Source organism: Lycorma delicatula, chromosome 3 (assembly GCF_047948215.1).
Source record: "Lycorma delicatula isolate Av1 chromosome 3, ASM4794821v1, whole genome shotgun sequence".
NCBI lineage: Eukaryota > Metazoa > Arthropoda > Insecta > Hemiptera > Fulgoridae > Lycorma > Lycorma delicatula.
Window position 1 is genome coordinate 9,801,690 of NC_134457.1, and position 23,904 is coordinate 9,825,593.

Below are 23,904 nucleotides of genomic sequence, written 5' to 3' on the forward strand. Positions count from 1 at the left end.
ACACCGTATGAAACTAATAGTTACGAAGTTATTCAGGCAGGACGAGATAGACCTTTTCGTTAAGCTTCACATTTTTGTTCTGGTACCCGTATGTTTCGGTGTGATTTTGAAGACGTTTCACGTCAAAAAGTAAGAAACAAAGTTATGTATGAATTTTTTCACTTTGTTTTTTTTTTTTAGTATATAAGGTACTTCTATTGAATATACGAGTATATTTTCCAGAGAATAATATCATCAAAAGAAAGGAAGTGGCCTTTTCATCAAATATCGTATTTGAATGGTAATCTTGTGTGTATTTCTGTAATTGCTTCGTACATGAAGCTTAAATTAATATTCAGTATGATCAAATACCTAAATCCATGGCGTACTCGTAAATTTGTACATATTTTACAAGTTTTACAAAAAATTATTATGAAAAAAATATTCAGTATGAATGTATAATTTATATAAAGCAGCGTATAATATATAACTAAGGACCCTTAAAGTTAGAATAACATGGAAGATAATGAATAATTATAAAGCGGAATTTTTCCACTATCATGTCTCCTCATCTACACTTTTAATTGAGTACTTGCTGCAGTTTTGGTTATTTTTTTATCAAACATTTTGATGTAAAGTTAAATAGTGTAAACATATCCCTTATTTTTGATAATTAATTATTCGTTTAACAATATTTTAGAATTTTTATACATGAAAAATACACCAGAAATTCTGGTAATTATATTACGTGAATATAACAATTTGTTTTTTAATTTATATTAATCCTATGTTAATTTGCTTTCTATTCCTTATTTCAAGGTTTTTTTTTATTTGTGAACTTCTATTTTAAAGATTATAATTATAAAGTTTGGTTTGGTACTTTACCCAAAATGAAACTTAATGGATTAATTTGATTGAATGTTTAGACCTTGAATTTATTTAAAAAATCGTTTATAAAGTAACGTATTGATTGTACTTAAATAGAGATAATGACCTACATAACATCGAAATTCGTCTAGGGAGTGTTATTAAATATGCTGATTATATTTTACTCATTACTTTGGCATTTATTTTGATGGTCGCTTCATTACACATTAAACCTAATGAATTTTTTGTTTATAATAATAATTCTAATAAATTTTGTTTAAATAATAAAGGTTTTAATACGTAAAATTAAATTGTTAATACTTTTATTTCTATGTACTAAGTTAGGTATTAATTAAATGCATTGTCATCCTGGATTGGTTCCATCCAGTGGTATTTATTTGCTGTAACCACGTTAAACGGATTATAAAATATAAATGCAGATAATGGGGAACTAACTATATATATATATATATGTTATTTGTATTTTAACGGGTATCCCAATAAAATGTATATACAATTTGAATAAATGTTATATAAACAGTTCCAGTTCTAAGTCTGAAGTATAATTTGAAAAATACAGCAAAATTGCATAACTCAAATTAATAAATGCAAATGTAGAAGCTTCTCAATTATCGGAACTATTCGAATTGTTGGCCATTATTGTCCAGACACTGCGATAACGCTAGTCGATAGAATTGCAAATTTCGCTAATCATAAAAATTGGTATTTGGGTGTAATCCTTTTTCTACCGCTGCTCTCAACTCGTCGGTTGCAGCCGGTCATCTGCTGTAAACAGTTTGAGTTATCCCTACAAAAAGAGACTCATTGGGAAGAAATCTGTTGAACGTGGAGAAACTCGATGCTACCTCTCTCCCCAACCGTCTGTTCATCAAAAGATCATCAAGATCGTGTCATGTTATTTGGTTTGCTTGGCATTTCTCCCGCTACTAATCCATTCGGTCGTCCTAAAGCATAAGATCGAACATCTGTGCCGCAAACGGCTACTGACCCTCGAAACAGTTTAGCGACTAGTGTCCTTACTAGCTCCTAAACCGTGAGGGAATAAGTGTGGTGCCATACACCACTCGCTTGCGTGTCCCACCGCCTACTTGTCAGATCACTAAATTAGTTAGACGCACACCATTAACTATTAAAACATATATGACTATCAATAATTAAATTTATCTTGACAAAGACAGCAATTCACTGTCACGCGTAGGCCGCTGAATACCAGCAAGTACCTATCTACCATTAAAGCGTTTGGAGCCTTAATCTGGCTGGTTGCCAGCCATATTTCTCGGTTTGCTTCCTACAGCAGCGCGGTAGGAGTCTTTTCCCTTAGGTAAACTACTGATGTCAGTTGAACGAAGCAACCGCATCAAGGAACTCCCACACGGTCCGAAAATGCGGCTCTCGATACATTGATTCGCCGCTTGAGAGTGACAAATTTTCCCCTTAACCTCTAAGTTCCAGGTGGTTTGAGTTCTGGCCCCAAGAGAGCTGGGGAGTCGAACAATCATGTGTTCGTTCGACTGGACCTCCCCGCCCGCAGACGCACAGCTCATCAGCTGCCAGGTGGAATGAAACAAATATTGGTTAAATTTACATTGTTGGAGAGCACTCGGGCTCTTGTCACGTCATGTTAGTAATATGGAGGTACTCCATTATAAAAAAAAAAAATTGCCGGACTTAGCACACTATACAATGATTTTCTTATCGTCAAATTTTTTTCTCAAACGATTGGTAATGGATATCTAGGTAAAAATATCTGATGTTGAATCACTAATTTTGTCAGTCATAAAATAGAGCTTTGGTTGTAAGTCATCGTTAAAAATGTTATTGAGAAAATAGTAATTAAGATACACGAGACGCTGAAAAATTAAAGATTCTTTCAATGTTTTGTTTGATAATTTTGTACAGATTTCTTGAATTCACACAAACCTTTGTTGAATTTTGGATACTGACTCTTGTGTTAAACAGGAAGTCCTATTATTTTTTACACTTCTGATCATTTTATTTTGTTTTTCTGGCCACTTTTTTTAACGATATCTTAAACGCTACTCTTTTCCAGGAAACTGGCGTTACAAAATTTTCAGCGAATATCTTATATGTTTCCTCAAAAATTTTTGAACACAAGTAAGCTTCGACTCTAACAATCATTTGTAAATAAAGCATTTTGTAAAAATAAAAATATGAGAAAAATAATGCTGTATTGATTCATGATCACTTTTAATCTGACAATGATGGAAAATACAATTTTAGTAACAAAAACAACCGATAGTAGCAGTATAGTTCCGATACAGACGACAATCATAAATGACAATTTGGGACCGATTTTAAGTTTCTCACTATTTAAAAGAAAACATACACCAATTTACTTATTTCATGCAAACATTTATTGGGTTATAAAATGTAATTAATAAAATAGATATTTTGTCTCCTATATAAAAAATAAAGATTTGAATAACAGGAAGGCTCCTGGAATAGACGGAATACCTGCAGAATTACTGTCCAGTGCAGGTGAGGAAGCGTTAGATAGATTATACAACCTAGTGTGTAATATTTACGAAAAAAAAGGGGAAGTTCCGTCAGATTTCAAAAAGAGTGTTATAGTCATGATTCCAAAGAAAACAGGAGAAGATAAGTGTGAAGACTTCTTCTTTTTCCTGTTTAGCCTCCGGTAACTACCGTTCAGATAATACTTCAGAGGATGAATGAGGATGATATGTATGAGTGTAAATGAAGTGTAGCTTGTACATTCTCAGTTCGACCATTCCTGAGATGTGTGGTTAATTGAAACCCAACCACCAAAGAACACCAGTATCCACGATCTAGTATTCAAATCCGTGTAAAAATATCTGACTTTACTAGGACTTGAACGCTGGAACTCTCAACTTCCAAATCAGCTGATTTGGGAAGACGCGTTCACCACTAGACCAACCCGGTGGGGTGATATGTGTGAACACTACAAACAAATTAACTTAACTAGCCATGCATAAAAAATCTAGAATCCAGAACTAGAATTCTATACAGATGAATTGAGAGGAGAGTTGAAGACTTGTTAGGAGAAGACTAATTTGGTTTCAGGAAAGGTAAAGGGACAAGGGAAGCAATTTTAGCGCTCTGATTAATAGTAGAAAGAAGATTAAAGAAAAGCAAACCAACTTACTTGGCATTTATAAACCTAAAAAAGGCATTCTATAACGTGGACTGGAATAAAGTGTTTAGTATTTAAAAAAAAAATTAGGGTTGAAATACAAAGACAGAAAAGCAATTACTAATATTTACAGGAACTAAACAGTAACAGTAATAATTGAAGAACCTAAGAAAGAAGCCGTTATAAAGTCTGACAAGGATGTTCTCTATCCCCGTTACTTTTTAATCTTTACATAGAACTAGTAGTTAATGATGTTAAAGAACAATTTAGATCTGGAGTAACAGTAGAAGGTGAAAAGATAAAGATTCTACTATTTCCTGATGATATAGTAATTCTAGCTGAGAGTAAATAGGATTTAGAAGAAACAATGAACGGCGTGGATGAAGTCCTACGCAAGAACTACCGCATGAAAATAAACAAGAACAAAACGAAAGTAATGAAAGTTAGTAGATATAATGCAGATAGAGCACTGGATATAAAAATAGGAAGGGAAAAGATTACGGATGTAGATGAATTTTATTATTTGGGAAATAGGATTTTTAGGACGAATAGAACTGTTATGGACGAAGGAGGACATAAAATACCGAATAGCACTGGCGAAACAAGCCTTTAGTCAGAAATATAATTTTGTTTACATCAAAAATTAATTTAAACGTCAGGAAAAGATTTTAGAAGGTACATATTTGGAGCGTAGCTTTATATTGAAGTGAAACTTCGACGATCAGAGTACCTAAGAAGAAAAGATTGGAAGCTTTTGAAATGCGATGCTATAGGAGAACGTTAAAAATCAGATGGGTGGGTAAAGTGACAAATGAAGAAGTGTTGCGGTAAATTGATGAAGAAAGAAGCATTTGGACATATAGTACAGTTAAAAGAAGAGAGAGACTTATAGGCCACATATTAAGACATCCTGGCTTTGATATTGGAAGTACAGGTTGAAAGGAAAAATTTAACAGGCGGGCAACGTTTGGAATATGTAAAACAAATTGTTAGGGATGTAGGATATAGGGGGTATACCGAAATGAAACAACTAGCCCTAGATAGGAAATGTTGGAGATCTGAATCAAACCAGTCAAATGACTGAAGACAAAAAAAAATACAAAAAATTACTTTTATACAGTGTTCCGGGACAAACTGCAGGTACTGATTCAGGACACCAAAATGAGCAGAAATTTTCATAAGTCCTATTTTGCTTAGTTTTCCATTTGGACGTCAGTTTTTGATTTTCAACAAAAAATTATTTCTCAGTAACACGTAAATCTACTTTAATAAAATTTGGCATATCAATGACTAGTGTGTTATTCTACCAAATAAAAAATTTGTAAAACACCTCCAAAAGTTTCAAAATGGCGTCCATCTTTATTTTTTAATCTTCAATATCTTTGTAATTATTTGTTTGATCTAATTTATACTTACTTCATAATTTATTAAGTATTTTATTTTGAACAAAATAAATGATACCACATTTGTAAAAATCCGTTGACAAAGAGTCGGGTTGTAAATAATAAACCCGGCAGTATGCTACTGTTTGCGCACCGTAATGCAAGTTGATGATTTTTATTAATTTACTATTATTATTTATTATTAATCATTTCTATTACATTTACTGGTGAAATAAAGACAGGTAAAAAATTATTCACAATAAATACTTCTCTTGGTTGCATGCGATTTGATTGCGATGAAAAGGTGAATATGTCGACGAGTGACGGTTTTGGTTGTATTTTGTTGGGTACACCTAGAAAACACACATTTGCGTGTTACGTTTATTCTTTTTGTCAGTTTATTCTGGTTCCCTATGGGTAGTGTAGTATACTATCATCGTTACACTTCAACTTCATCATACGCTTGTTCCTTAAACCCTGCCACGTTGTGTGTGCCTGGTCTAAAATGTTATGTGGAGTAAATCGAAGTCAACACCGGTCACAGCAGTTCCATCATAGACTTTAAACTTTATAAAAATGTTTTTCTCCCTGTGTGTTCCTAGTTTAATTTGGTTCTCCCATGGGAAAGTCACTTAAAACACTATACTCTCGAAGAATCCCTCATCTTGTTCCTATTTTAAGATTAACTCTTAACCTATTTGTGCGTTTTCTTGAAAAGTGTCTACTTGATATGAATTATTTAAGTGGATTTTGTGTCAATACAACATTATATAGTGTAAAAATGAACTCTCGGAAGTGCTATAACTATTAAAAAAAATAAATAAATAAAATGGACTGTCGTATCGATTATAATTCGGTACTACTCTGACCTATTTAGGGGTAGATAGAAGAGGATGATGGATATTCGAGAAGTATTCCTGTTTAAGGAGAAGTTGCAAATAATAACAAATTTAAACTAATCAAAGTTTAATGTGTGTTATACCATATTCTCCTTGCACCTGAGCTAATGAGAACATGGCGTTTATATCGAACTTGGATAATATAATTTCAATTTGTACTACCCTTAGTGATCGCTTCGTGTATGTTATGTATCAAAATATCGGGGTAAAGATTTTCTTCGGTTACGTTTGTTTCTTTTTGAATCGATGGAATACATAAATACTAAATGTAAAATCGAGATTAGATTAGGAAATGTTTATTTATTTATTAAACTTGGATAACCGAGCATTTTGCTACTGAACGGGAATAATGAAAGCGAGTAATAACATGACGAAAATGATTTAAGGAAGGGGGTTGATCGAGTATACTGATGATGAAGTTGATATGTGGATTCAATTTTTCCGCTTGACATCACAGATGTTAGTTCAGTATTAAATAACACGTCACATCAATCAATCTTACTACGTCAATTAACATTTACTCGTTTCTACGGAGATATTACATTTTAACCCGCTTAACTATGCGTGAAAATAATTTATAAAATAGATTGAAATTTACTTTTAAATTGTTAATGGATGGAATAATTTTTGATTATTCCATTAACTCATCGATAATCTTAAACTATATAGAATACGTAATAAATATATGCGTGCGCGCGAATGTGTGCGAGAGACACAGAGAGAGCGTGCGGCTGTTTTTTTCAACATTATCACTTCTGTATAGTTGTTATGTTAATTTTTTTGTTATGAAAACATCATCAGGTGTTTTGCCGCTGTCTTCACCTTCGTCGCCTAGTAGTTCCCAGTGTTAATTTTATCTATTAACTTAATTCAACTTTTTCCTTGCTTTTTTCTCTTTCTACTAACCCTTCTGATGCGGTTGTCAAGATTCCAATTTCTCTCAACACATGTCCTAATCAGTTATTTTTTATCTTTTGTACTTCCTGCATAAGGTTCTTTCTTTTTAGTTCTGTTCATTTCTTCCTCATTACGCGACCACTTTCATTTCTCTTTCCTCCTCCACATTCACATCTCAAAAATCTTAATCCAGTCTTTTTATGTCTACATTTTTTGTTTGAAAAACTTTTCTCTAAAATGCATAGATTCAGAGAAAAACGCATTTCAAAAACTTTTTGAGAGTGAAAAATCTGTGGGAGGGGGGATGTTAAAAATCTGGAGTTAAGCTTCCCTCATCACCCCTAACACATGGAAAAAACATCAATCGGTAGGTAAGGTTTTAAAATACAGCCTATTTTGATATAAACCCACCGGGTTGGTCTAATGGTGAACGCGTCTTCCCAAATCAGCTGATTTGGAAGTCGAGAGTTCCGGCGTTCAAGTCCTACTAAAGCCAGTTATTTTTACACGGATTTGAATACTAGATCGTGGATACCGGTGTTCTTTGGTGGTTGGATTTCAATTAACCACACATCTCAGGAATAGTCGAACTGAGAATGTACAAGACTACACTTCATTCACACTCATACATATCATTCTCATTCATCCTCTGAAGTATTATCTAAACGGTATTTACCGGAGGCTAAACAGGAAAATGAAAGAAAAAGAAAGCCTATTTTGATGACAAATTGCCTGTATTAGTGATTTTAGTTGCTAAATGATAAATTTATTGCAATTATTTGTTTCATAATTCGATTAAAAAAAAAAAAAAACATAAAACAAAACAATTCATTGTTGTTATATTCGACAGTTCATAAACAACAAATAAAAACGCATCCTAATGTTTGTGTAGCCTTATATTATTATTAAGGAAAGGCTATGACCAAACAGCATTTTGCAATGAACACTTTGTCTATAAATATTATATTCTTTATTGGCTTACGAATACGAACGAATGAAGTTCAAAGAGTTGACTTAAATTAATGGATTAATAAAATAAAAGTTATTTTTACTTCATTAATTTAAAAATACAGTATCTGATAAATTTATTTTTATTCATATTTAGAAAAAAAATATAGAGTGTGGAAAACCTGACCGGTATTATGCAGGGGTTGTACAGCCGTAAATTTTATAGATACCTAATTTTATTGCGATGTGTTGCTTTGAGCTGTCAGTTGCAAAGTGCTAAGTAAAGAAGTATCGGCAACACGTGATCATTTGTCGAAATGAGAGAAGGACGAGATATCCCTACGTGCACTATGGATACTAGTCGCCTTTTTCCTTTTTCTTTTTTAAATTTCACTATAGAAATGTTAATCCATGTTGGATTTTGCGTGACTTCCTTCAGACGATATGAGGTATCCCAATTGCTTCTTATTTAGTCTGACCATATATTTGTTACAAATTTTTTTGAATTGATAATTAAATTATTTATTTACGTCTTTTCATTTTACATTATATTTTATTTTCATATTATCTTTTTACATAATAAATAAATGTTTCTACTCGGTTCGACTATAATAATTGTACAGATCATATTAGTAACCGTTAGGTGTACTAATAAACGGAAAGAAAAATATGTAATGCCTAGTATTTATTTTGTGGATGAATCCAGAGAATCCTTAGGGAAATCTTAAAAAAGAACAGCAATATAAAATAGCTTATTCAGTAAAGAAAAGAGTGTTATTTCTAAATTCATGTAAACATCCAGAAATAATGAATATATAAATAGTAATGTAGCTGATCTGTTAAAATAAATAAATAAAATTGTAACATAGAATGAAGAAATGCATATAAGGAATATTGGAATACATTAATTACAGCTATACATATTGAATACAAGTTATTCAAAGACGGCAAAATTCAATTTAAAAAAAAAAAAAAAATTCGTATACTCATTAGCGGATCAATGCATATTTTATTAAAATCTTTTAATACGAGGGTTATTTTTTTGTCAAGGTCCGATCGGTCACGAAATTAAAACCACAATGAAAATAAAAAAAATTTTATTTGTATCAAGTACTTACATAGTTACGTTATTTCTCTACATAGTCGCCACTCCGATTTAAACATTTGTCGTAGCGTGGTACCAACTCTCCAATACCCTTGTCATAGAGCGGAGCCGTCTGTCGTTTTAGCCATGTTTCTACGCTGATCTGCAGCTCTATGTCTGTACCAAAATGTTGTCCTCCTAGCCAGCGTTTCATTTGAGCAAAGAGGTGAAAATCGGATGAAGCCAAGTCCGGGCTGTAAATAAGAAAAAGCGGAGAGGAATGTTGTCATCAGGGATTATCTTTCTCCATGACAATGCTCGGCCGCACACTGCAGCTGTAACAAAGAATCTCCTGCAGCGTTTTCGTCGGGAAGTGTTTGATCAGACCGGCGTAGAAACATGGGTGAAAACAGAGGCGGCTCCGTTCTATGACGAGGGTATTGGAAAGTTGGTACCACGTTACGACAAATGTCTAAATCGCAGTGGCGACTATGTAGAGAAAAAGCGTAACTATGTAAGTACTTGATACAAATAAACAATTTTTTATTTTCATGGTTTTTTTTATTTCGTGACCGATCGGACTTTGAAAAAAATAACCCTCGTATAGTCTTATATGAATTGATGGACTGGTCCTGTAAATGACTCGACAATTTAAATAAAAAATAGTAGTGGATGCATACAAGCTATTTTCTCGTAGATAAAAGTTCGAGCATTGATTTATGTTACAAGATATTGTGTGATTAATAGAAACCACATCGATCAATGGATATTATAAGTTTTAGTTATAATATCGATTATGTATTTACAAGAGTTAGAAAATGTGTAACTAACATTGTCTTCAGATAAGTGGGTTACTGCATTAAAAAAAAAAAAAAATATTTTCAAATTTTTGTATTTTATGCTAAAATATTCTCTGAAATTTCCTTTTTAAAAAATGTTTTTTTTATTATAATATTTGGATAAGTAGAAGTATAAAAAATTTTTCTTCCTGATAACTACCTACGCGGTTTTTGGCTACTGTTGGTCCAATGGAAGATTGGACGTTGAAGCTGGGGTGAAGAACAATTCATATAGTCGTACATACTGAAACTTTTCACCTTCGTGAAATTGTTATGAAACGTGTAAAAAAAGGTTCGATCTGACCTTTTGATTTGACGTGATCTGACTGATTCTCCTTGAACAAATTTATTGCAGGAAAAAACAAAACGCAAACGAAGAGTCCCAACAATAGTATTTGGTCAGTTATCCGTAAAACAAATTTTTGGGTCTATGAACATTGAGGTTTTATGGCAGTCACTCGATTTAACGTACGATGTATCCCGAAAGTTCTTCGGCCACTTTTCCTTCTTCAGGTATTTAATTACATAAATCTAGTAATAACAATTGTTCTGTCTCTCCTAGAGCTTTGAACAGCTCAATTGATATTTCGTCATATCCCTCAGCTTTTCAATTTTTCATCATTTTAATTGCCCCATTTATTTCACTTTTAATATACTATACCTTTTAGATCTTGTAACGAATAATAAATTGAATTTAAATTTATTAATAATAATAATGCGAATCATTCAAGTAAATTTTTTGAAAGAAACATAAGAGTACGATTTTATTTCTTGCGGATAGACGATATACCAGTGTAGACGTAATTCTGCTAGCTATCCGGCTATCTAACGTAGCTGGAACGTAACCTTTTAGCAGACCAGACATTGACTAAACTACACGTCTCAGGAGTGGTTGACCTGAGACTGTACAAGACTACACTTCATTTACACTCGTTTATATCATCCTTATTCATCCTCTGAAGTAATACGGTACGGTAATTCCGGAGGCTAAGCAGAAAAAGAGGTATAATAAGACATTGAGTAGAAGAACTCTTATAACTTTAGTTCGTATCAGGTTTGGATCCGGTTGTTTTCTCAACCAGTTTTCCAGCTACTGTCAGATCTAGATGTGCGCATGTAGAGATTAGCAACTCCAGTCACTGGTATCGACTTGCCAGGCCTGACTTAGCTGCAGATGACGTGCAATTTAATTGGAAATATACCGGTAAACGTGTGTAATCTTGAACAGACTCAGGTCGACCGCTCCTGAGACATAAGGTTACTTGAGATCCAACCACCAAAGAACAGTATTTACATTCTGGCATTCAAATACATTTAAAAGCAACTGTCTTTATAAGGATTCAAACCTTGGAACTCTCAACTTCGAAAATCAGTTGATCCATATTTGGATCCGTTAAACATATCTATTTATTCTGATCGAGATGATTTTCTCGTGGAAAGTATAAAATTCAATATCAAATAAAAACGTGGTTTTTTTATTCGTGGTGTGTGGCAGAATCACAACACTGGCAAATGTAACAGATTGTACGTATAATTAAAAGAATACGCCGAATAATTTAAATAATATTACAGAATAGATTTGTTGTAATAACATTTTGACTACGTTCTCCAAGTTATAAGAAAAACTTACAGTCGCATCGTGGTAACATTTAAAATTTATTCACTACGGATATTTTAAATTTTGTAATCGACATGATAAAATGTGGATAAAATCAAATTTAAAACCGTTAACACCCTTGTTTAAACCTTTAGAAAGTTTTAGTCGTTAAATTATTACCTACTGGTGCCCGATCCCACGTATAAAAAAAAATAACTATTTTAAATTTTATCTGTGGAGGTAAACAAATTTGTGTTACTTTTTAAGTACAGAGAAAGCAAGCGGTAGAAGATGTTACCCATAGTGACGGGATCAGTTATCCATCGACAGGGGGTTCGAAGTTAGGGTAGTAGTGGTAAGAGTATGGTAAACGGTTACCGTCTAAAGCAAGCAAAATAATGATTGTCGTCTAGCTTATTCGGGCATGTACTTCCCTTACAAAATATATTCATTTCGTTTATTTTATAGAGAACTAGTTTAGTACTGTCAGGTTTTTAGTTAATTTTATATTCATTCTTCGATTTTTGACGATTGTCACAGTTTTTTAACAGTTAAACAATATAAATATGCTAATATTTTTAACAGTAAACGGTTTACAGTTTAAAAAAATGTGATTAATCGACGAAGGGAAGATGAACCCACGGACTAGTCCCAGACCTCAGGAGATGTCTGGATTTCAAACACGGGTACTGGAATATATGCCGACCTGTTCCTTACCGGTCACGGGTGTTTTAAAGCATACCTGTAGGCTGAGACCTTCCAGGGATTGTGATGATTGCGGAGAGAAGTATGTTGCAGAGCACCCAGTTTTATTCCGCGATCGGTTCCTGCAGTATAGGAAAGCATGCCGGAGAAAATTCGTGTGCTTACCTGTAGAATGTCATTGGGACTGTACTGCAGAACGAGCGTGGCACGCAGTGTTAACAATGTTTGTTAAGATTATCCGAAGATGGCGGAAGAAGTGCAGGAGTGAGGAATTCCTCATGAATCTTCTTTGTGTTCAGATTTTTATCAAAGCAGGTCCGTTCCCAAAGTGAAGAAACCAAAAGAAAAGCAAAAAATTATTGTTGGGTAAAGTTAACAAAAAACACACAGCTAGTATTTGCCAAAAGAAATTGGACTTTATTGAAAATAAAACAAAAGAACTTATCTTAGAATCATAACCTTAAAACATAAAAAGAAATTATGAAATTAACATAACTTAATGATAATTAACATATCAGCTGAATCAACATATGAACAATGATGTTAAATGCAAAAATACATGATATACATTTCTTTTAAATACAAAATGTAACAAAGCCTAAAAACAAGAGAACATAAAACATCTTATGGTCAAATTAGATACTTAAAACATAACATCAATGGAAAGTGGAACTGGAAAATAGTTGCACTACTAACAAATACTGTAATATGAAAACTAGCAATGAATAGATTTCATTAGCTTAGAAAAATATAAATTACAATGATTTCAGTATAAAGACGTTAATTACAATATAATCACATTAAAATAAGTAATAATATAAATGGTGTTTATTTTGATAAATAAGCATTCTTGAGAATACAAAAATTACAAAGTCCTAAAACATACCTGCACATCAGGAGTAATTTGCTTTAGGTTAATTTACGAGAAGTATTATGAATACAGTGCATGAGTAGCAAGGAATTAATCTCAGCGATTAACGAGTTACAAAAATAAATTATAGAGTTAATTACAATAACAAATCGTAATAATTAAACATGTAAAATAGTTAAGCCACCCATCATGATTGCACTTAAGTGAATAAATGGTTTTATTTTAACTAAACTTGAAATCGAAAGGCATAAGGTATGATGAACTGAATGTTCCACAAATTTCAATGGTTAAATAACTGTTTAACGTAATAATGAAAATTGAACTTGTCTGTAGCACACAAATAATATCAAGATACGAACTCGTGAATGAAGGTACATGAATACATATAGTAATCCTGGGCGTAGTCCGCACTGGTGTTTCAGGAATTCAGAGGTGTGACGTGGTTTAGTGGTAGAATAATACGTAGCATCTCAGATATGTAGCGATGAGTTTGGAGATACTGCAGGGATGAGAATATTATTACAAAGTTTGCAAGAGAAAATGGCCATAGGCGACTGTACAGGAGGAATGTTGGATCTACTCTGCCGAAAAGATGGCGTGAAAGAAAAGAGGGGGAAACCAGATCCAGATAGTGGACAGGAGAGAGTGTGTGTAAAAAACAAGAGATGTGTGCATGTATTAGTATGGGAACGAATGAATAACGGGTGTATGAAAAGGGTAGTCAAAAATAATTCGAGACATGAATGCACGCGGTCATAAGGATGACGGGGAGAGATAGTCTGGCTGGGGCCAGAAGTGTCAAACACGAGAACAAATAATCAAACAGGTACAAATGACAAGTCCAAAAATACGAAACATACTATAATTTAACATGCCTGTAACAAACAACAGGACCCAACCTTAGCTTAGAATTCATTGAAAATAACGGAAACTTTACGCTGAACGGCGTAAACAATTATATAGTTGTTCGATTAAGGGAATAACGTAAACCTATTATTACTTCTGTATATTATTTTCTGTTTTTTTTTTGTTTTTTTATGTGAAATGTGTAAATGTGAAATGTTGTTTTCCCAATATTCGGAAGAAATAAAAGAACCGATCATTTTTACTCCCGAAGATTCTTTTTAAAAACTTATTGGTTCGAAAGATGTTGCTACTCTTGTTGTAAATATATTCTGCTATAGTACATTATAACGGGTTAAACTAATGAGAGTAGCATTTCTAAATCAATCATTATGATTCGACAATTTTTCGTTTAGAAAAGAGGCGGTGGGGGGCATGTTGCTATGACAACTACCAATTGGAAAAGAACAAATAATTTTGTTTGAGGTCGATCAATCTCTCGACCTCATCTTTGCGTTAGTTTTGCCTCAGAGAATAAGTTCTTTAATTGTATTGTATTTTAAACACAAAACATTTTATTTTAAATGATATATTGATGTTTAGACGGCATATAATTTTATCGATTTTCTTCTTTTTTTTTTGAAATGAATTCGGAACTATTCGTGTACGGATTAACCCAGGAAAATTTTTTTTAGTTGTAATGATAAAATAAATCGCTTTTAATCACGCGAATTATTCTGCCTATCGAGTAATTTATGTAAAACGTATCGATCGATTTCTCAGACGTTCCATTAATTTTACTTCTAGTAATATTTGTTGAAGAAAATAGATTTTTCCATTTCTTAGATAAAACATTTATTAATTCTTCATTATGATTTATTTAAAACGTAGAGTACATTAGGATATCATATAAGTTTCCATAGAATGTGATAATGTAGTGCAGAATGATAAATTAGTACTACTTTACTAGTAGACGTCGGAGAAATTCTTGAATTGTAGTTGCGAATATCAATTAATCAAAGGTAATTAAGAACGTCGTGTATATTGTTTCATTGTTGGTTACTCAAGAATTTGTCTTATTTTATTAGCGTATTAATTTATAACGTTGGTTTTCATGAATATAACTTGTATTTAGTTTTTATAAATTACCTGATACGAATTAGTACATAAATAAAAAATAAAATCTAATTTTTATTATTTTCTATTTCATTCAAGCAATTTTAGGCCTCGATTAATAGTAGAAGGAAGATTAAAGAAAAACAAACCAACATACTTCGCGTTTATAAACCTAGAAAAGGCATTCGATAACGTAGACTGGAATAAAATTTCAGCATTTTAAAAAAAATTAGGGTTCAAATACAGAGATAGAAGAACAATTGCTAACATGTACAGGAACCAAACAGCAACAGTACAATTGAAGAACATAAGAAAGAAGCCGTAATAAGAAAGGGAGTCCGACAAGGATGTTCCCTGTCTCCGTTACTTTTTAATCTTTACATGGATCTAGCAGTTAATGATGTTAAAGAACAATTTAGAATCGGAGTAACAGTACAAGGTGAAAAGATTAAGATGCTACGATTTGCCGATGATATAGTAATTCTAGCCGAAAGTAAAAAGGATTTAGAAGAAACAATGAACGGCATAGATGAAGTCCTACGCAAGAACTATCGCATGAAAATAAACAAGAACAAAACAAAAGTAATGAAATGTAGTAGAAATAACAAAGATGGACTACTGAATGTGAAAATAGGAGGAGAAAAGATTATGGAGGTAGAAGAATTTTGTTATTTGGGAAGTAGAATTACTAAAGATGGACGAAGCAGGAGCGATATAAAATGCCGAACAGCACAGGCGAAACGAGCCTTCAGTCAGAAATATAATTTGTTTACATCAAAAATTAATTTAAATGTCAGGAAAAGATTTTTGAAAATATATGTTTGGAGTGTCGCTTTATATGGAAGTGAAACTTGGACAATCAGAGTATCTGAGAAGAGAAGATTAGAAGCTTTTGAAATGCGGTGCTATAGGAGAATGTTAAAAATCAGATGGGTGGATAAAGTGACAAATGAAGAGGTATTGCGACAAATAGATGAAGAAAGAAGCGTTTGGAAAAATTTAGTTAAAAGAAGAGACAGACTTATAGGCCACATACTAAGGCATCCTGGAATAGTCGCTTTGATATTGGAAGGACAGGTAGAAGGAAAAAATTGTGTAGGCAGGCCACGTTTGGAGTATGTAAAACAAATTGTTGGGGATGTAGGATGTAGAGGGTATACTGAAATGAAACGACTAGCACTAGATAGGGAATCTTGGAGAGCTGCATCAAACCAGTCAAATGACTGAAGACAAAAGAAAATCTCTCACGTACTCGTGTTTGAATAATGGTACATTCAATTCGAAAGAACATTGTACGCAAAAATTTTCAAGGAAAATTTACTGGATTCTGCTAATTATACCAGAATTGTACATTATTTTCACAAGTTGAAATAAATAAATAATTTAAAAAACAGCAATATGTTAAAAAATATATAGGATTGGGGAAAACGTTTCTTTGTATTCTCTCAATAGATTGCTTTAGAATCGCATAACTCTGATATTACTAACAACGCTTGCATGCTATGGAAAAGCGACATAGCGCTGATTTTTTTTTTAGAAAAATTTTGAGTATATAGTTTTCTTTGTTCGTTCAAGCCATTTTTTACATAATTTTGCTTTTTTCTCTTCCGAAAACTTCCTAATTTTCCCCGCTTGTTTTTCTTCGCTCTGAGATTTCTTTTAGGTTTTATTTTTTCTTGAAACTTAGATTCATCAAGTAATTTCCTAAATATTTCTTTAATATATAAAATTTCTGTTTATGTTTAGTTCCTCGAGGTTTTTTCGCTCTGTTTATACCAATTTGTTTTTTCTTTTTTTTTTATTAAGAAAATTAAAAGTGTTTTTTGTCAGATTGTTATTGTTCATTCTCTATAGGTGCCTGTAAAATTTATCCTTCTTTTCCTAATTGTCGTTTGAATATTTTCTGTCTCTTGATATAACTCCGTTTTTCTTAGATTATGTTTCCATCCTTATATTTCGGACCATATATTTTTCTGAGAATTCTTTTATCACTTATTACTGTAATATATAATGAGGTTATCGGACAAAATGGAAAATACATAATCGATTAAAGTTCTTTATTTACAAAAAAAACTTCACTATTATTTCATACTACAAAACTGAAATTACTTTCTTGCAAAACAAATAATTTTTAGTATATAAAATACAGAGGGAGTACCTTTGTGAATATTTATATTAACTTTTTATTTTCTTTGAATTTGCGCCAGTATACATTAAAAAAAAATTAAACATGATATAAGAGGGGAGGTTTTTTAGCGGTTGAGAGCCCCGCACTGTCATCAGCGAGGGCCTGACGGCTGGCAGAGCTCTTTCCTCCCACTAGGGAAACCAAAAAAAAAAAAAAAAAATAAATTAAATAAACAGTATACATTTATTAAAACTAATTACTTTGAACGAAACATCACTTGTATTCTTACATTTCTGTTTACTAGTTTTTATTATATCTAACATTTATTCTCTCCTTTATCTTTCTCGTTTTATTATGTCTTTTTTTAAAATTCAACGCAACCACAAAAGAAGAAAGAGAGTTAGTTTTATGTCATCTTTTGTGTAAGTCTTGAATTTTAAACATTACGCTATAATGTTCATCTCTTGCATTTTATCTTTTATGTTAGTTATGAAATGTTTATCTGGTTACTTTCTACGTTTTTTTAAGTTAATAAATTTCTTTTTCTAAAATATTCCCCAGAATAATTTATATAAGAATAAAATTAATGAAGGATGTGTATTATTTTATTAACTTTTAAATTTCACACTCACTCACTTTGTAGTCCTGTTAGATCTGGTGGATCGATGACTTGCGTTGTCAGTCTCTTCCACCTATTTTTATCATCTGCATCCACAAATTAAGGGAAAAGGAAATGCCTAGTAAAATATTTTTGTATTACAATATATGTAGAAAAATTTAAGAATCCACTGTATTAATAATCATAAATAAATAATATTAATTATTTGTTGTTATAATTATTTTGTCTTTTAATAATCATAATATAATTTTTTTTAATAGTTTTGTTTTGTGTTGTATCTGCGTAATACTTTGAGAAGTTCAGCGTACCACGAGGGTTTCGCATATAACGTTTGAGTCGTTGGGTTATACAATTCGAAAATATAATAAACTCGGTATCCATCGTAAACTCTTAATTACTTTACAGTGGAAACCCCACATTAAGTATAAAGGCTGTGTAATCAGCCGAGTGAGAGTTCATAAGTACCTAGGTGCTTTGTTTGATGAGAAGTTGGTGTTTAGCAACCACGTTAGGCAAGTAGCAGCGAATGCCGTCTCAGTGATGCACAAACTTAGGAGGATTGCTCGAAAGGAGTATGGGTTGTCTGTCGTCAAATGTACATGGTGTACCGAGTTGTCTTCGAAAGCATGATCTCTTACGCGGCGCCCGTTTGGGCGGATAAGTTGGATATGAATACAGAACTTGTTCAAAATTTAAGGAGTGCCCAACGCAGAGCCCTAATTATACGCACCGGTGTTTTTAAAACAACCTGCTACGAGGCTACCACCGTATTGGGAAAGGCTCTCCCAATCGATTTAGTGGTGAAAGTTCGGACAGCCATATGAAGATTGCGAAGAGGCCGGAAGGGCGAGATATTTGGGATACGATTTCGGGCTGGACCAATATCGGAACGGAACGGTGATGATCACAATGCACCGGATCTAAATTTCGTTTAGTTGCCCGTCTCCCGCTTGCGGAAGAGGCTGCAGAGCCTCGCGATGGAATCATGGCAGCTGGAATGGGAAACCACGACTAAGGAAAGATCCCTGTACAAGTTTATACGGGATCTGGGGGGGATGGTATGATTCGAGTTCGTTTTTAAGGACAACGGGTACCCAGGTGCTCATCAATCATATTAATTTGAACAACCTTGCAGCTGATGAGCAGTGCGGGAAGGAGGAGGTCCAATCAAATGAACACCTGATATTTGACTGCCCTGCTCTTGGGGAGGCCAGAGACCGGGCCACCCTGGAACTTAGAGGTCAAGGGGAAAATTGGCCACTGACAAGCGGCGAGACAATGTAGTGAGAGCCGCATTGCAGTTGCTATGTTCAACCGACATCAGTAGTTTACTTAAGGGAAAGACTCCTAACGCACTGCCGTGAGAAGCTAACCTTGAGATATATGGCTGACCACCAGCCAATTAGGGCTCTAATATGGGCTTTAATATGGTGGACAGGTACTTGCTGATATTCAGCGACCTAGGCGTGGCAGCGAATTGTACAAAGTACATTTTTATTTATGGATCTCATGTATATTTTTAGTAGTTGACGGGGTTTGAGAATTCATGCGCCTACCTATTTTAGTAAATTTATGACAAGTGAGCGGTTGGGACACGTAAGCCGGTGGTGTATGGCACCGCGCTTAGTCCGCTTACGTTGTTAGGTAAGCTCTAGGAGCTATTTAGGACACCGGTCGCTAAACTGTTTCGAGGCTCAGTAGCCGTTAGTGGCACAGACATTCGGTTTTATGCTTTAGGGCGACCGAATGGGGTGGTGGCGGGAGAAATGCCAAGCAAACCAAATAAAATCTTTATTCACTTTAAAAGGATATTTTTAAATCCCAATTTATGTTTTGTTTGCTTTAAATACAATGTAATAATTAGGAATAAAAATCTAGTTCAATGTAAATATATAAAGTAGGAATAAATAAATAAGTGAAAATGAAAAAAGTAATTTATTCGCTTCGATTAGATTATAATATATATTTTTTAAATTCTCTTAATGTGTACGTTGCAATCTATTTAAATAATAAATGATAAGCAATCCCCCCTCGGCCCAATGAGACGAGGATATGTATGACATATAAATGAGGTTTAGTTTTCTATAGACCCAGCCCGATCGTTCCTGAAACGTATGGTTAATTGAACGCCAACGACCAAAGTAATCCGGTATCCACTGTCTAGTATTGAAATCCGTGTAATACCAACTAACGTTTACTTACATTTGAACCTCAGATCAATCAACCACAAATTGAATCGACTTTCCAGAACTTAGAAATACAGAATGTTCAAGTTAAAAGAACCCCGTCACCCAGTTATTTATACTCAATGCATGCTTTTGTTAAAGTGCATATGTTGGTGTGAGATAGGTAAAATAATGTGGAAGATGTTTGTATGACTGGAGCTGGAGTGGGGAGGACTGTTTATTGCATGTACATTTAAGTATTGCAAGTCTGTACCGAGCATTGGCTTTTGAACAAGGTTGCCTAATCGTGTATTGTTGTTTGTTAAAATTCGGTTAATTAGTGAAAAACAGTTATCCGATGTAAACTTGTTTAGAGACGAAATCTCATGTAGTGTGTAGGCGTAAGTTCAGCGAACAATTTAAAAAGGAAACAACAGTGAAAAAAGTTATTTAGAAGGTAATTAAAAAATTTCATGAAACAGGTCCGTGTTAGCCAGAAACGTACCCGAATCAGATCAGTTTTAACGACATAGATCGAACAGAACATTAAAGCGGGAGTTACAAGATTTCGGAGATAAGCTGGAAAAAGAACATATTATTTAGTTCAGTCCACACTGCAGTGAGGAGAATGCTGAAATATCCGTATGGAATGCAGATTTTCCATGAGCTAACTTATGCTGATTATGCAAAATGGGTTCACTATTGCCAGTGGTTATTAGAGGCAACATTGGCATTTTAGTTTAAGTGTTTTCCTACCTAAAATGGTTTACTTTAGTGGGTATGTTAATAATACTCGAATTACCATACCTGACCCACCGGGTTGATCTAGTGGTTAACTCGTCATCGCAAATCAGCTGTTTTCGAAGTTGAGAATTCTAAGGTTCAAATCCTAGTAAAGGCAGTTACTTTTATACCGATCTGAATAATAGATTTTGGATACCGGTGTTCTTTAGTGGTTGGGTTTAAATTAATTACACATCTCAGGAATGGTCGAACTGAGACTGTATTAGACTAAACTCATTTACGCTTATATATTATTCTCATTTATCATATGAAGTAATACCTGAACTGTAATTCCCGGAGGCTAAACAAGAAAAAGAAAATCTATCTAGTTTGGAATCCTTAAGCAAAATTCTGTTCATATTCGTATTATTTTTTTATTCTTCATCCGAATAGAAAAACATTCAACGGAAAAATAATAGATTTTCATTTATCATTTCCGTTAGTAAAATTAATAGAAACTTCATTGAATATTAAATGTATTCGAAGTTTATATGGTAATAATTTGTATGTCGTTGATTTCACCTCTCGTTAAATAAGTATCTCATGATTCGAATGACGATTACGATCCAACTTTGAGAACAATTCCAGGGAAACAATTCTGTCCTCTCGTGTAGAACGCAACCTGTGTAACATCTGCCCGTAAAATATTTATCTCTGTTTCCTATTAAATAATACAAAACTACTGTATATATCTGTTTAATAATAATTTTCGAGTACATATTTGTTTTTCCAACGAAAAAATGTTTCCAACGGAATAGAAAATGAAAGTGGCAGCTAAATTCCTTTATTTTTTGACTTTTAAAGTTTTTATTTATTTATATGGATAGATTCATATTAAAAAAGACATAACTGAAAAATTCTAATAATCATTTTAAAAATTAGAATTCATAAATATAAATTCGATAAAAATAAACTGTAATTATTTTGTACAAATATTAATAATAACTTTTTATGCGAGTGGATTCTGTGAAACAGTATATAATAGATTTCACATGAAGCTTATTTTTTACAGAATCTAATTTATTTTAGTTTACATAGCCAAATAAATGAAAAATATTTTATTTTATCGTTATGAAATTTTGTTTAGTTAAAAATAATTTATTGTAAAATTTAAATTATATCACAATATATAAAAAATTAAATAATATTATAGACTTATGGAAGTAGAGAAATTTTTTTTTTGTGTTGAGTAATATGATGGAAAGAGAATGTTCGTTTGTTGTACTGAACCGTTCAATGATCAATTTTGCAAGGAAATTTAATTACCCATTTTGTCTCTTGCTTTTATTGAACAACTAAACGGATACGTGCCAGGGAATTTTAGTACGTACAGTTTATTTGTAATTTTGTTTTTTTTTTTACTTTCGTAAATTGAAAATGAATAAAATATTTATTAATTCTTTTTAATATTTAAAAGCAATATCGGTATTAGGATCGTAAAAAAATATTTATTTAATTATATTTATCTATTTTAATTTTATGCAGTATTTATTTAAATTAATTAGAGGGTGTTCAAAAAGTGACACAACCTTATGGGAAAATGAGTACGCTACAATAATTGTTGAAAGTAGCCTCCATTATTCGATTCAAAAAATTGAATACGACGTTACATGCTAGGCAACATATGATTTTATGTTTGTTAAGGAATTGCAGCGACAAATCGTTCAATTTCGCTCTTCAGTACGGGAACGGTGTGAGGATAAGTTTTGTAACCAGCATCCTTAAGGTATCCCTACAAAAAAAAAATCAGGAGACGATAATCAAGAGACCGAGAAGCCACAACCACTTCGAATCACTTGTCGATGACAACACTGATCCAAAGACTTCATAATGTAGGCTGTATGAGCCATAGCATTGTCCTGCTTAAACTACCTATACTCTTGTCGGTCTTTTTTTCTGTTTAGCCTCCGGGAATTACAGTTCAGGTATTACTTCAGAGGATGAATGAGGATGATATGTGTGAATGTTTATGAAGTGTAGTCTTGTACAGTCTCAGTTCAACCGTTCCTGAGATGTGTGGTTAATTTAAAACCAACCACCAAAGAATACCAGTATCCACGATCTAGTATTCAAATTCGTGTAAAAATAACTGGCTTTACTAGGACTTGATCGCTGGAACTCTCGGTTTCCAAATCAGCTGATTTGGGAAGACGCGATCACCACTAGACCAACCCGGTGAGTAATCTAGTCGGTCTGCAGGTATAGTGTTTACACATTGTTGCACCATCTGAATGTAGCGTCCTTTATTCAAAATGCTGTGGAAGATTCCCCTACGTGAAATTGGACAACAATAACCCACTTTTTTGCGTGCAGAAGGGAGTCGTGCAGCTGATGTGGATTTCCGTACACCAAACGTGTGAATTATGTACTTTCACGTATCCACCAGGGTGAACCATTCATCGCCAGATCAAAACCAGTAATCAAGTTATTCCTCATCTGGCGTTACAAATGACATGAACCGCTGACAGAAAGATACACTTTTTCAGTATCTGCAGGTAAAAATTCGTCTCTTTTTCTGTTTAGTCTCCGGAACCATCGTAAAGTCTTACTTCAGAGGACGAATGAGGATGATATGTATGAACGTAAATAAAGTGTAGTCTTCATTTGTGACTGTACGGTCTCAGGTCGACCATTCCTGAGATGTCTGATTAATTCAATTCCAACCGCTAAAGAATATCCCAACTCCGTAAGGGAAGACACCTTGTGACGCTTTTGGTCACCACATCACCCCCCTTTCCTAGCCCTGATGGGCTGTAAAGGGAAACCACAAAGAACACCGATATCCACGATCTAGTATTCAAATCCGTATAAAAGTAAATGCCTTTACTATTTGAACCTTAGAATTCTCGGCTCCGAAATCAGCTGATTTGCGATCACGAGTTCACCACTAGACCAACCCGGTCGGTTAGGTAATAACTCGTGAACCACAAATTCTGTACGGATGCATCTTTAAATACTTGCGCAATGAGCCCGTGTTGGCAGTCCCGGCGGAGAGACTGTCTAGACAGACGTTACACACGCTTCT